Source organism: Mus musculus, chromosome 2, assembly GCF_000001635.26.
Source record: "Mus musculus strain C57BL/6J chromosome 2, GRCm38.p6 C57BL/6J".
NCBI classification, from domain to species: domain Eukaryota; kingdom Metazoa; phylum Chordata; class Mammalia; order Rodentia; family Muridae; genus Mus; species Mus musculus.
Window position 1 is genome coordinate 46,302,631 of NC_000068.7, and position 15,289 is coordinate 46,317,919.

Here is a 15,289-nt window from a genome sequence, read left to right on the forward strand (position 1 = left end):
TGTTTGGTCTTCTTGAAGATTGCCCTGTCCCTCTGGGATGAATGCTATCTCACTGTGACTTTCATTTGCATTTTCCTTGTGATTATTCAGGGTGAATATTTTTTCATACACCTGTTTGCTTTTTTGCATGTTATCATTTGAGTAAATCTATCTTCAAAAGGTGTAATTTTCTACCTCACCAGTAAAAGTGCAGTAAATTTAGAGGGAAACCCCCACTGGTATGTTTGGGGAACTTCCTCTTTCTGTGAAAAGCAGTTTCTATGACAGCTTCCTACTAAAATGTACATTATCTCTCTGATCTGAACAGTTCGGTTTTCTCCAAATAACTGTGAGCTTTTTCTCTAGAGATATTAGTATATTGTATATTATATCTTAAATGCATGATAAAAATGTCAAATATCTTCCTATGATCTTTATTTTCTATATTTAATTTTTTTACCTGGTGCTATACCCACTTCTTTCAAATGGTTGCTGAACCAGTGAATAGGAAAACAGAAAAAAAATTCTCTCATTACAGAATGATTATAGGGCTATGTTTAGTTGAAAGGATGCACTCATGTAATGTCTTTAATTGTTTTATAGACCAGTGTCACTTTTATATACGTCAGCTGAAGTGTCTGTAAATCTTTACACTCTTCCTTAGAGGCAGACATTGTGTGACAGGCATTTTTATCCTTGCTTACACCATTTCTCCCCAGGCCTCACTACTTTGAGGCATATTCATGTTCATCAAACAACTGTGCACCTCTTAACTGAGTGCATGTCCTATAATGACAATGTCAGTTTTAGCCTCACTTGCTGAATATTTATTAAGTACCAACTTTGGACCAATTTCTTCAATGGTGTGTCTTATTTGTTCTACCTGGGCACCCAAATTGAAAGAGGACTTCAACTTTATAGATATTTCAAATAATGAACCATCTACCTCTTTTATAGGTTAGTAAATTATTACTTTATTTAAAAGCTAAAAATTTTGGAATTAATCTTGAAATGGAGATCTTTAGTTTGGGGAACACACATTTCAACATGGTCCACCTGCCTATACTTTCTTGTGTACAGCTTTATCTATTTTAGTTACTTGAGACTTTCTAGAATATGGATCTTGCTACAATTCTAATTCGAACACAATATTGAAAATGTACCTGGTTATTGCTTCACAGAGGACAAAAGGTAAAGAGAAAATGACCTTTCTTTTTAAACTTAGATTAGACTAATGTATGTTCCACTTTTCAGATCTCGTAGGCTGACATCTACTACACACCTTACCATCTTTCCTCATCTAGATTGTTGCTGTATGTTCTGCTGAGAAAATCCTTCTTGCAAATCATCATCTCAAACCTGAAGCACTATTCATCAGCTTAACACAGTTGGCATGTTCAGGAATGTTCCTTGCCACAAAAATCTATGAGAAATGTCACCCTTCTTAACATAATATGTCTAACATCTACCTATCATATTGCTTTGGTGGGTATTCTATCAAAATTTCCTTTTGTGTATTAACATTCTACTTGAATCTACACCCTACTAGGGAAACATTGCTACTTTGTCACCAGCAATTTCTTTGTCACATGATATCAATCCTCTGTTTCTTCTTTAGCCAAAATGAACTTTTTGATAGGGTAGAATACAGAGCTGTATCCTAGGATGTTTAGAGTCCAGCATCTCCCGTGTTTTTATTAAATACTGTGTCAAATGAAATGTAAAATGAAAAGAGGATTAAATTTCTAACAATTCTGAAAACAGCATGCAGTTATACAGGAATCAACCCACCACTCCCTTCAGTTTGCCTCTTTCACACATTACTATTTTATGGCTGCAGTGTCAATAGGATGAAGGCCTAGTGTTCCCTATCTCAGAAAAAAGGAAATTTAAACATGGATAAATTGAATGACCTCTCTAAGATCAGAGTGCATGCTGGCAGCCAGAAAATTGTGAATAAACTACAAGATACAAAAAAAGTCTTTAAAAAGTTATGATTATTCAAAGTACAAAAAGTAACAAAAGAGAGTTAATTTATTAGGCCACCCTAAAGCATCATCAACAACCCACTGTAACTGAAGTAATTGAGAGATGGGAACAAAATACCTTTCATCTCTAAGTTAGAGAAGAAAACGAGACTATGTAATAAAGGGATATGGATGATCTATTCAACAACTTTATTCTTATTATTTAACTTATGGGGAATGTGTTAGCATTTAGCACCTGAGAAGCTTTAGGACTCATTCTCGTGATTGTCAAACTGACCTTTCTAGTTGTAAAGCTTCAAATCTGCAAATCTTTCTGTTTTATGTACACCTCTCTCTTTTCATACAGTGGATTTTCAATGAAAATTTACAGAAACTGTATTACAATATACGTGTAAAGCTTTTCTACCAAATAAATCCTGCTGGAAACAGCTATTGGGTATTTCTCATGTGACTTTAGTCTAAGCAACAAATTGTGCTTCATGGCAGGATAGTGTAAGCAAGGTTGGGGGAATCATCATCCTAGTATATTTATGTTTTAATAGTCAAATATTTAGAAAAAGTTAATATTATACATAGAAGGGGTATGAAGTTGAGATAAAATTTTTGGAAATTATTTTGGTGAATAGAATAAGAGAAGAAAGTGAAACTTACACTGATAAAAGTTGATATAAGAGTAGACTATTTTCTTACATGACATAAATAAATATATTTCAGTGGTGTAAAACCCCAAGAAAATTATTATTAAGAAAATAGATGAAATGAATACAATCCTGAACAAAATACCAGCATAATACAATCAAAATAAATGTTTATTGAACCATATAATAATTTTAAAAACAACAGAGAAGAAACAACTTTTTTTTAATTAGGTATTTTCTTCATTTACATTTCCAATGCTATCCCAAAAGTACCCCAACCCCCCCCCCATTCTCTTCCCCCCCACTCCCACTTCTTGGCCCTCGCATTCCCCTGTACTGAGGCATATAAAGTTTGCAAGACCAATGGGCCTCTCTTTCCACTTATGGCCAACTAGGTCATCTTCTGATACATATGCAGCTAGAGACACCTCACACTAGGCAGAATGGCTAAGATCAAAAATTCAGGTGACAGAAGATGCTGGCAAGGATGTGGAGAAAGAGGAACACTCCTCCATTTTTGGTGGAATTGCAAGCTTGTACAACCACTCTGGAAATCAGTCTGGCGGTTCCTCAGAAAATTGGACATAGTACTACCAGAGGATCCCGCAATACCTCTCCTGGGCATATATCAGAAGATGTTCCAACCGGTAAGAAGGACACATGCTCAACTATGTTTATAGCAGCCTTATTTGTAATAGCCAGAAGCTGGAAAGAACCCAGATGTCCCTCAACAGAGGAATGGATACAGAAAATGTGGTACATTTACAAAATGGAATGAATTTATGAAATTCTAGGCAAATGGATGGACCTGGAGGGTATCATCCTGAGTGAGGTAACCCAATCACAAAAGAACTCACATGATATGTACTCATTGATAAGTGGATATTAGCCCAGAAACTTAGAATATCCAAGATACAAGATACAATTTGCAAAACACATGAAACTCAAGAAGAACTAAGACGAAAGTGTGGACACTTTGCCCCTTCTTAGAATTGGGAACAAAACACCCATGGAAGGAGTTACAGAGAAGAAACAACTTTTAATGAAAGGCTAATTTATATGGATCAGCTGATTTTGAATCAATTTTGAACAGTAGAGTACCTGCCTAAAAAAGCAGTGCAGGTGTGGCTGCTGTGTCTCATGTGTAACAGTTGGTGGCACAGAGAACAGATAGGCATAGTGTTCTGACCTATGAACTTCTGAATGATTAGTAGCCTAAAACTCCCTGAAAAAAGCAAACTTGAGACCACAACCAGTATGGCAGCAAAGAGGCATCTAAGGTCTCCCAGGATGAGTAGCAACCCAGAGACAAGAAAAATACCACCTGGAATTAAGGGTCTCAGTGGGAGTAAGCCTGAGACAGAAAACCCTCCAGGCAGCCACTTGCACAGGCATGGCAAGTAAAGAGCTCAAGACAACCACCAGTCTGACACCATAGGGCCCAGAAAGGAAGGTAACCTGAGATGACCACCAGTCTAGAGGTATATTGGCCTTGGGGACACACCTTGCTGGAGATGAACATTATTCTACACCATAGTACGTGAGGGGAACATAACATGACTGAGACCACACTTGAGATGACTCTAGACGTCCAGAGATTCCAAGTGCCACTAATAGGAGCAAGTAAGTAGTGGAGAAATGGAAGAGAAGAAGAAACAGAAGTCACAATGAAGAGAGGCAGAACTGGAAACTGGAGGGTAGTGAGGAACAGCCTGATATGAGTAGTTGATGATTCCACCTGAGACCATGGTATGGTCTAGGCCTGTGATGCCATCAGGTGTAAAGTCTAGATCTGTGGCCCTGCAGCAGCAGGGGGTCTGTTACCACCTAAGAGCAGGTGGCCATCCCTGTTCTGAAGATTGTAGAGAACTAGCCAATTCCTCACCTAGGCATCACGGAAGAGCTGGCCCTGGAGGCATGATAGTCTGAGAACTACCAAACTGAAATACTTGGGAGCTGCTAGTGAGCCATCTAAAGATAGGATCATGGGAGAGCTGTCCCTACAAAGGCTCTCCAGTAGAGTAGTATATAAAGGAGAAAGAGATACCACTTCCATGCTTGTCCCTTAATATCTGTGTGCAAGAGGCCTGGCCCTGGTATCACCATAGAAGGAGAGATGTCCTGCCTCTCACTAGCTGCAGCAATTGGGAAGGCAAGCCCTGCATCTTGCCTGGGCAGCACAATAGAGTACCTAGGTACAGAGGTTGTTAGGTGTGCACTTAACCCTCAAGAGATTGGCGGCCCCATGGAGTTTAGAGGTCAGGTGGGGTGGGGGGTGGTGACATCCACATGGAGACAGGGGGTGGGGAGAAGGTATGAGATGTAGAACAATCAGAGGGTGGACAGGGGAAATAAAATATGAAGTGTAAAAAAAATTAAATTAATTAATTAATTAAAAATAAAATCTCATTACATAGGTAATGTAATACTTTTATTTATTTGTAATTCTTTATAAAAATAATACTTTATATGGAAAAAATGACTAGAACTGCATGGTCAAGTGTGAAATGGTATGCTGAGAAGAAACCAGGAGGTAGAAATGAGTCACACATCTAAAAACTACTGAGTTTGTTTCACACAGCCACAGAGATAAGAGCAGAGATAAACATGGGTAAATAGAGAGGTTTTTCATTGGTTTTTAGTATAAGAATTCAAAGATGATGTCTGGTACCACAGAAATAAAATGACTCTGAATTTCATTCTGCCGTAAACATAGATCAGTGTCTTCCTTGCCATAATCACAGAAGCTTCCTATTACAAAAAAAAAAAAAAAAAAAAAAAAAAAAAAAAGGAAACTAAGACAGAGATCCAGAAATGGACAAAGTGTTGAGAGTAAGAGAGTTTAGACCATGCGGTCCTAAATGGGAGGCTTTGATCAAGCAGCTTCTCCCAGAGTTCAGAGAGGCATGCAGAAGAGGGGGTGAAAGAGCCAGATATGGTGGATGACACCAAGGAAACAGTGTCTTATAGATACAATAGGACTGTCACATATATGAAATTGCCACATCCACTGCAGTGAACTCTGCATGGCAAGTCCAAAAGATTGGCCGCAGTCCTGAGGCAAAAAGTTTCACAGTAACTCAGTCTCCTGTAGCCTTCCCATCCCGTAGCATGAATGCTCCAAATTAGTCCTTACAATAGTTGGTGAATGGATCAGATCTGTGTGCTTTCTTTCAGTACTGTTTTATTATAGGTGCCTCCAAGGAATGATTTGTCAAATACCTAAATTAGGTTGAACTTTGCTTCCTGGCCTTCACCAATGTCCTAGGCAGTCCTAGGCAGTCCTTGAGCCGACTCTGGGCTTGGAATGTTGTAAGAATGTTACTCATTCAGATGAAATGCCCCCAGTGTTGATAGTAATCAGGCATTCCACAGTTTGCCAGGTAGGAGCTAGAAATCTCAGGGCTAGTTCAAAGTATTAAACTTAGAATTCTCACTATGGACATGATTGGCAACCTACATTATATAATATTATATAATAATTATATAATAGTAGAAAGAAGGTGAGTTGTGGTGGTTTAAGGAGGAACTGACATATTGTATTATTCATGAAAGGGTTCATAGAACAGAACTCCCCTGGTGCATGTTTTTCACTAGACCCAGAAGAATAGCATAATTAGGTATTTATTAAGGGACCCCTGGTGATGGGTTTAACAATAGACCAGTATTGCACCTGGTCATATTAGCTCTTTCACCTGGCTCCTCTGAATAGCTGATTTTAGATAGGGCTGATCTTATCTCAGTTGTAAACAGTGCCTGGTTCCTGCTAAACTGTATGTATTCATTTCTCTGTTTTGTGTCAGATAACTTCAATGTACCTTGGCTGATGTGTCACCTAGCTTCTTTTTTTTTTTTCCTTCTGTAATATAACTCTGATTCTTGCTTTGAGAAATTACATTCAGATACAGCACTCTCTCTGTGTCAGTGTCCATTTGTCACTTTTCATGAACTTTCCCACCTGAGTACCAAAACACTGATTCCCTGCAGGATGAGAGCCTGAGTCCAGTCTGTGGCATGAACTCAAAAACTCTCTGAGGCAGCATCCACAGGGCCTGTACAAGCTCAAGTCCACAAGATTCCAGCCCTGAGAGGACAAAGTGAACAAGAACACTCATTTCCACCTGTACTGGCTAGTTTTGTGTCAACTTGACACAGCTGGAGTTATCACAGAGAAAGGAGCTTCGGTTGAGGAAATGCCTCCATGAGATCCAACTGTAAGGCATTTTCTCAATTAGTGATCAAGGGGGAAAGGCCCCTTGTGGGTGGTGCCATCTCTGGGCTGGTAGTTTTGGTTCTATAAGAGAGCAGGCTGAGCAAGCCAGGGGAGGCAAGCTAGTAAGGAACATCCCTCCATGGCCTCTGCATCGGCTCCTACTTTCTGAACTGCTTGAGTTCCAGTTCTGACTTCCTTGGTGATGAACAGCAGTATGGAAGTGTAAGCCGAATAAACCCTTTCCTCCCCAACTTGCTTCTTGGTCATGTTTGTGCAGGAATAGAAACCCTGACTAAGACAAATTGGTACCAGCAGAGTGGGGTATTCCTGTGACAACCTGACCATGTTTTGGGGAGGACTGTGGAAGGACTTTGGAACTTTGGGCTAGAAGATCCATCCGTTGTTAAGAGCTCTGTCGGATGTTGTGTAGGAGCTTCTTGAAAGATAATGTTGAGAACACTGCAGAAGATGGAGGTCTGGTTTGTGAAATTTCAGAGGGAAAATTAAAGACTCTTTTCAGGGCCATTGCTGTTTTGATTGTGAAGATTCTGTGGTTCTGGTTAGCTGGGGCTGAAGATTCAGCCGTGATTAACAAGATACCAGAACTACCAAAGCAAAAACTTTGCATTACTGGGACTATTGATGCTGGTTAGCTGGAGCTAAGAAATTAGCGGTGATTAAGAAGAGATCAGCATCATTGAGGTGACATCTTCTGGGAAGTGTTTTCTGAAAGCACAAAGAGGCTGTGTTCCAGAGATGCCCAAGGTTGTACTCCTGCTGCAGCGGGACTTGGTAATATGTAAGGGTCACCCAGGTGGTACTGGTTTTGAAGGCATGAAGGGGTCACGCAAAGCAGCTGAGGCTCGGCACTGTGAGAGGCCATGGAAGGCCATTGGTGAAGGTGCAGCCTCAGTTGCAATTGAAGGCCCAGGACTGAAGGGGTCATGCAGTGTTTTGGAGATGCCAGTACCATGAAATGACCACCAAGAGCAGCAGCAGCAGTGGAGTACAGGCATCTGGAGCCTAGAGCATGACGCGTGTGCTACAAAGGGCCTGGCTGGAGAAGTGACCCAAGCCCTTGGAGGAGCCCAGAAGATCGTGAGTTGGATCCCAGACATTGGACGGTTGGAGATTGACTTTTGCTTTTGATTGTGGCTGTGCCCTGATATTTTCCCTCTTGAAGGAAGAAACTGTTTTAGTGGAGCCCACAGTTAAGAGACTTTTAATTGTAAAAAGACTTTGGATTTTAAAGAGATGGATATTTTAAAGAAATTGAAATTTTAAGAATATGTAAAGACTGTGGGACTTTTAAAGTTATTTAGATCTTGGGGATGAATAAGATTGTAAGGGTTGAGGCTTACTAGTGATGTTTTTGTGTGTCAAGTTGACAAGGGGTCAATTGTACTGGCTAGTTTTGTGTCAACTTGACACAGCTGGAGTTATCACAGAGAAAGGAGCTTCAGTTGAGGAAATGCCTCCATGAGATCCAACTGTAAGGCATTTTCTCAATTAGTGATCAAGGGGGAAAGGCCCCTTGTGGGTGGTGCCATCTCTGGGCTGGTAGTTTTGGTTCTATAAGAGAGCAGGCTGAGCAAGCCAGGGGAGGCAAGCTAGTAAGGAACATCCCTCCATGGCCTCTGCATCGGCTCCTACTTTCTGAACTGCTTGAGTTCCAGTTCTGACTTCCTTGGTGATGAACAGCAGTATGGAAGTGTAAGCCGAATAAACCCTTTCCTCCCCAACTTGCTTCTTGGTCATGTTTGTGCAGGAATAGAAACCCTGACTAAGACACCACCCAAGAAGTTCTCTTTATCTGACAACTACTTGCAAAGGAAAAACACTAGTTTTCTCCAATGATGTCTTGCTGATTATATAAACCAGGTTTATAAGCACAGTTCCTATGCATAACAGGAAATGTAGACGAAAAACACAAAAATAACTCAGTGCTATTTTTGGAGTTTTCTCTTTGTCTCATGTTAAATTGTTTGGGCATTTTAAAATCTTACTGGTCTTTTGCTTGTATATTATGTATAGTTTCTGATTTTGTGTATTTATTTGTATGTGTCTGGTGTATGTGTGTGTGTGTGTGTGTGTGTGTGTATGTGTGTGTGTGTGTGGGTGTGTGTGGTGTGTGTGTGTGTGTGTGAGAGTGTTTTTTGTTTGTTATTTTTCCTTAATTACATGTTTGTTTGTTTGAGAGAGAGAGAGGGAGAGAGAGAGAGAGAGAGAGAGAGAGAGAGAGAGAGAATGGAATTGGGCAGTTGGGGAAGTTAAGAGTATCTGGGAGAAGATTGATGAGAAAATCAGTGATTAGAATATAATGATTAAAAAAGCTATTTTGGATAAAATAAAATGAAACAAAAGAAAAGAAGGGATGAGTTAGGACAACCTTACACTGATATGTCAAAAACAGAAATGTCATTTTACAGATGAGCTGATCCTTGATTAAACACTCATACAGGATCACCCCAGAACAAGGGGTAATATGTTCCAAAAACACACATTGTTTATTTCATGAGAAATAACCTTCATTAGTACAAATCAAAGTTCTTATTTTCAGTGACTAAAAAAATGAAACACAGAGAAAAATAAAACTATGCTATTTCAATAAAATAGACATGTCATTGTAGGGTGAAGAAGTAGAAAACTAATGAAACTTCTAAAATGAGATATGAAACTGTCCAAGATAAGGTTGGAATGCAATGATATATATGTTAACAGGTAAGATTCTTAATTAAGATAATGAAATGTCCTGGACATTTGACTTAAGGCATTTATTTTATATGGACATGAACATTTACTGTGCACCATCAACATGAGAAGTACTCATTAAATGATACACCCATGTGGGATAAATCATTTGAAGAAACAAATACACAGATAAAAATAGTTAAGTTGGAAGGCAGCACTTATTTTTCAATCAATAATTGTGGAAATATAAGTAAAAGTATAATGAAAAATTCTATACTGGCATGTGAATATTACATAGCAAATATAAATGTTTATTTAAATGTATTTGATCAGATTTTAAATATAATAAAATAATATCCTTCAAAAATTAGTTCTGACATCCTTGCCTAGTGTCAAGTCATATAAATGTAGTTCTCTCTTTTTTTCAAAGAAATGTCTTCTTGCAAGTGAAGAAATCCATTAAGAAAATCACAGCAGTTCAAAATGCACAGTTCTGAAGTTCAATCCCAGCTGATACATCTATAACACAATTCCTGAACCTATAACTCAGGAATCATTGCAGAAGTGGGAACAGAAGAGTGAAAGAGTCAGAGAAACCAGAAGTTTGTTGTGAGACTGTGTTCCCACATGTAGAATCTCTACCAGATTGTTCCGACTTTTGCACATGACAGTAATATTGCATGCATCAAGTCACAACAGCTTTTGTTACCTGCTGAAGACCAAGACAGGCAAAATTCTAGTGTGGATGGGGTCTACTAACTCTTTACTCCTAGATAATATGTGATTGGCAGTTGATAGCTACTGAGGAAAAGAGTCACTTTTCTTTGAGAAGACTAGATAGATAGATAGATAGATAGATAGATAGATAAAAGTAGGTAGATATATAGATAGATAAATAGATACAGTCACTATAAGTCACTTATGCTCCCTTGGATGATCACTGATTGACATGCATGTTGGCTATGCTAATTGAATCCAGGAACTTAATAATAACAGTTTTAAAAAAGAAAATTCATAATAAAAACAAAGATAATTCATAAATTGGAAGGGGGTCAAGTGGATAGCACTAGGCTAAGTTAATGGGAAGCAGTGGTAAATGGGTATGATAGTAGAGATAGATATAGATAGTAGAGATAAAGATATTTAAAAATTTAAGAATAAAAGTAATATTTGTAAGGTCGATTTTGAAACTGTTTACAAAATGAATTATTTTTCTTGTTTGAGTTTTTGAAGTTAATTTGGTAAAGCAGTTTGAGAAATACCAACAAATACAAAAATTCAATTTTCTTATATTTTTAAAATGCTAGAAACAAGTTACTTGGAAGTCAGGAAAGGAAGCATTTTAATTGTCAATTGTTTTAACTCAGAGTATTTTATCTGAGTATCTGGAAAAGATAGTTTTTGAAATTTGTCTCTGTTTTAACTGCTCTCAATGAACCATGGGAATGGCTAACGATATTAAAGTAGAATGAGTGATTTTATTTTTGAAAAAAAAAAAAAACAGGAAGGATAATCTGATTAAACTTCAAAAGGTTTTAATTGAATAGTAAGCAGGGAGAAATGGTTTATTTACTAAGCACATGGTTCAGTCCAAACTCTGTACTCCAAAGCCACATGGTCATCAGGGAAAAGATTTAATATCCCTAACCTCATGTGTCTCATATTCTAAGAATGGAAAGAGATTTCAGTTATAAGCCGTGAGAGTTTATGGTAAGATCAAAGTATAGGGTACCACTGGCTGGGTACATATCTTGTGAAAAGCTCTCAACACATGTTTGCTAACAGTGGCCACCCTCTCAATGTTTCCATCTTTGTTAATGAGGAAACAAGTCAAATTTTGGACCCACCTAAGGAGGAAGTTGTCAGAATCTGAGTATAAATAATGTTAGAATATCTGATCACTACTGAAAAGGAGAAGACTGGAAGCAGCCTCAGTCATCATCTATAAATTTTTTCTTATGTAGCACATTAACCAAATAAAAAGTTTCCTTCTTCCTGGAAAGTGGAGAGGCAAAGAAACTACTAACTCTAAGAAACCATACATTGTGGCAAATAAAAATATACATTGCTGATTAAATAGAGCAATTTGTCTCCTGTTAGTATCTAACTACTGTGGAGAAAAAAAAAAAAAAAGCAATACAACAGCATTAGAACAATACCAAGAGCACATGGGAATTTTTAAGACCTGTGACCTCATTGTTTAACTCTTCACCTCAGGTGAAGGATGGGTGAAAACAGGAACAATCTGGGATCTCAAAATCCTGCATAAGAAAAAGAAATGTACAACTCTAAGGTGGTTCGAACACAATGAACTCACTTTTAATCCACAGTAAAGCTTTGATTTATGAAAGCTAACCTCTAGAAATTTTTATATTTCACTCAAAGGCAAATGATAAAAATAAAAGGGGACATGAGACAGAACAAATGCAGATGGGAGAAATGGAAGGCCAAGCCCAAAATGTGATCAAAAATAAGGACCAGTAACAGCAAAAATTACCTTTGAGAAACAAGTTTACTTGAATGGGAAAAGGAGCCTTACTTGAAGCTAAGACTAAGAAAAGTGAGAAGACCATTAATTAAGTCTATTTTATTAAGACTTTTAATTTTAATAATGAAAGCTTTCTGATAACAACCAGGATAAGTATGCCACATAATAATGATTAAGCAGCATAAAAGGAGCTAAATATTCCAAGTAATTATGGAACCAGCTGGGTCAAAAATACAGATTTTTATTATCAAATATTGGAATCATTAGAGCCAAGAATGCGAAGAGAAAAAAAAAACTGAATTTCTCCTGTAACTGAAAACAATTTTGATATTCTTTCATTCACCAGACACTCTGTACTGAAATAGATTTATTGTGATTGATGTATTTTGAATTTTAAAACATTTCTAGAGGCTTCAAGTTAAAGTAATAAGAAAGCAAAGTTACTCTAAAGATAGAAGAGTTAAGAAAATATAAAAGATATCGGGGTATTAAGAAGTTGACAGATATTCACACTCAGGAGCAAGGCTTCCCCAAGGCAGATCCCTTTAGAGACTTTTCAAGCAAGCAAGATCTCAGACCAGGACCCAGCTTCCCAGTGGTGAATCTATTTATCACCTAAGGCACCTCGATTGTATCTCTGTACCTTTCTCCCATTTTTGAAGAGTATGTATTCGCTTCTACTCCTACACTTGCTTTTAGAATGTATATATAAAAACATATTTTTGCAGACACTACATACTTCAGTCACAGGACTTGGAGCCATTGAGCTAGAATAAGGAAGTTGCACTCATGACCTCTCAAAAATATGGTTGACTAAACAAGAACTGAATAAGAACATCAGTTGACATGCTATTGTGGTTGAGGGGAATATTCACAAGTTCCCACCTCTAGATGAAGAGCTACTGGCAATGACTGCTGAGAGAAATCAGTTTTGCAAGGGACAACCCTCTGAGAGTTTGTTCAATCCCAAATGGTCATCGCTGAATGTATGAGCAACACTAAGTAGACTTACTGTGTAAATGTCCCTAACTGTGCAAGAGTGGGATTCTATCTTGGAAGTAAACAGTAGCTGTATAATTGGGCTCAATAGAAATGAACTCATGTCTGCTCATACTGGCTCCTTGTCCTTTCATTCTCTGTGGATTTTGTCTTCCCTTTTTGTTGCTGTTGATGGTGGTGTTGGTGTTTTGTTTTTGTGTTTAGTTTTGGTTTTGACAGTCTTAATGAACATGGTTTATATATGTGGCTCTAAATGTTAAGGAGATTTAGGGAACACTGAAAGCATTGGAAAGGAAAGTGGGGTGGGAATAAGTGGTGTAAATAGGGTTCTAGTATATGGATTTCTCAAAGATATTGGAAAGGCAAGTTTGGCGGGTAATTTACTGAAATGGCTTAGTTCTTAAGAGTGTTGGCCTAGCAAACAAGAGGCCCTTTAATTCAGTCCCTTAAATCATATAAACCAAGTGTCATCATGTAATTTCAGCTCATAGAAGGTACAGGCAGGAAAGTTAGGGCTCAAAATCATTCATAATGAGGTCAGTGGCAGCCTTGAATTCATTAATATGCTTTCTCAAAGAAGAAAAAGACTGACGAATGGACAAAAGGAAGGATGAAAGGAAGGATAGAAGAAAGGGAGGAAGGAAGGAAGGAAGGAAGGAAGGAAGGAAGGAAGGAAGGAGAGAGAGAAAGAGAGAGAGAGAAAGAAAGAAAGAAAGAAAGAAAGAAAGAAAGAAAGAAAGAAAGAAAGAGAAAGAAAAAGAGGAATAAGTGCCAAAAACAAATTATTAAAAATATCCAATACTTTGGTTATAGCTTTTGGTCTTGTGCCCTTAGGCAAAAAAAAATTTCTGCTTTGTTCTTCAAATTTTAGTCCTGAAAAACAATGTGGATTTCTAAGTTGAACTTCTGTTTTTATGATCCTGAATTGCCGATACCTTAGTCATTACAATGAGTTTTCACACTTAATATTTTATAACTGTAAGTTTTAGTATTAATGAGTAAAATTCATACACACATATCTATTGATTCTAACAGTATAAATATCTGCTATCTCTATATGAGAAGGTGTATGATAAAAATAAAACAGAAAGATATTGGTGAATTTATTTGACTTTTTTGGGGGGAAAGAGAGAGAACGGAAAAGGTCCCTTGATTGTGGAGACCTGGAAGCCTCAACATGTGCCATCTGCTAGCTGGAGAACCACGAAACCACTGATGCAATTTAGTCCATGTCTGCAGGCTTGAAAGCTATATGAGCAGATGGTTCAGTTCTTGAGTTCTTGATTCCTGTTCAAAAGTCAGAGAATAAAGCAGGGGGAAGGGGAGAGTGTTAGTATAAACCCAGATTTTCAAGGCCACAAGTTCAGGAGATCCAGTCTGAAAGACTGATCCAAAACAGGAAGAGAATTTGCCTTCATTTCTTTCTATTTTGTTCTTGTTTGGTCTTTAAGGGGATCAAATGATTTGTGCCCATGCCAGTGCTATCAGAGTCTCTGTACTTAGTTCAATGACCTAAATTCTAGTCTCTTCTAGAAAAACAAAACATCATATACTTCCTCAAATAATGTTTTCCAGAATATGAGAGCAATTGAGCCCAGTCATATTTAAGTCAAAAGTCACTTTGATGTCAGTATAACTCTCATATCATATTTATTCTCCAATTAAATAAAATAAAGGAAGGTAAGTTGTAGTGCAGTAACACATACCTAATTGGAGCAACATCTGCCAAGACAAAATAAATGGCTGACATATTAAAGTGTTCACAGATAAGGTTCATTAAAAGTGAAGCTTCTTGATTAAGAAAGGCAGATATGTGAGCATGCTTCCTTCTGGCCAAACAAGAACTAAGATACCCATTTTTATATTCAAATAAGGAAGAGACTCATGTAAAATGAAGGAGTTGATTGACTGAAGCGAGCATAGAAGAGCATCAGTAGCTGGATATCTGAAATAAGCAAGTCTAAGAAGAAGAATGGTAGAGTATTTTTTAACAGGATACACATCCCTTTGTCCATAATTATATTCACTGATATCATCTGTATTGCTTGTATTGATATCTGCAAAAGAAGCTTTTCTAAGAAAGATACTGCTCATTCATTCTGACTCAACATCTCATTTCTCTGTACTTCTTTTTACTTGTTTCTTAGGTCTTCATTTATAGCACATAACTCAATACATATTTGTGCGAACTAATATCTTCTTCTACTAGCAGTTCCTGTTAATGATATGCATTTGATAAAATAGCAGTACTATTTACAGTATTAGCCAGATTCTAATTCTCATAATAGAAATT

General features: G+C 37.6%; 1 pseudogene; it reads left to right on the forward strand.

Moving 5' to 3' along the window:
* The first annotated feature begins 3,705 nt into the window (after positions 1 to 3,705).
* Positions 3,706 to 3,828, forward strand: Gm23072 (annotated as a pseudogene).
* The last annotated feature ends 11,461 nt before the right edge of the window (positions 3,829 to 15,289 follow it).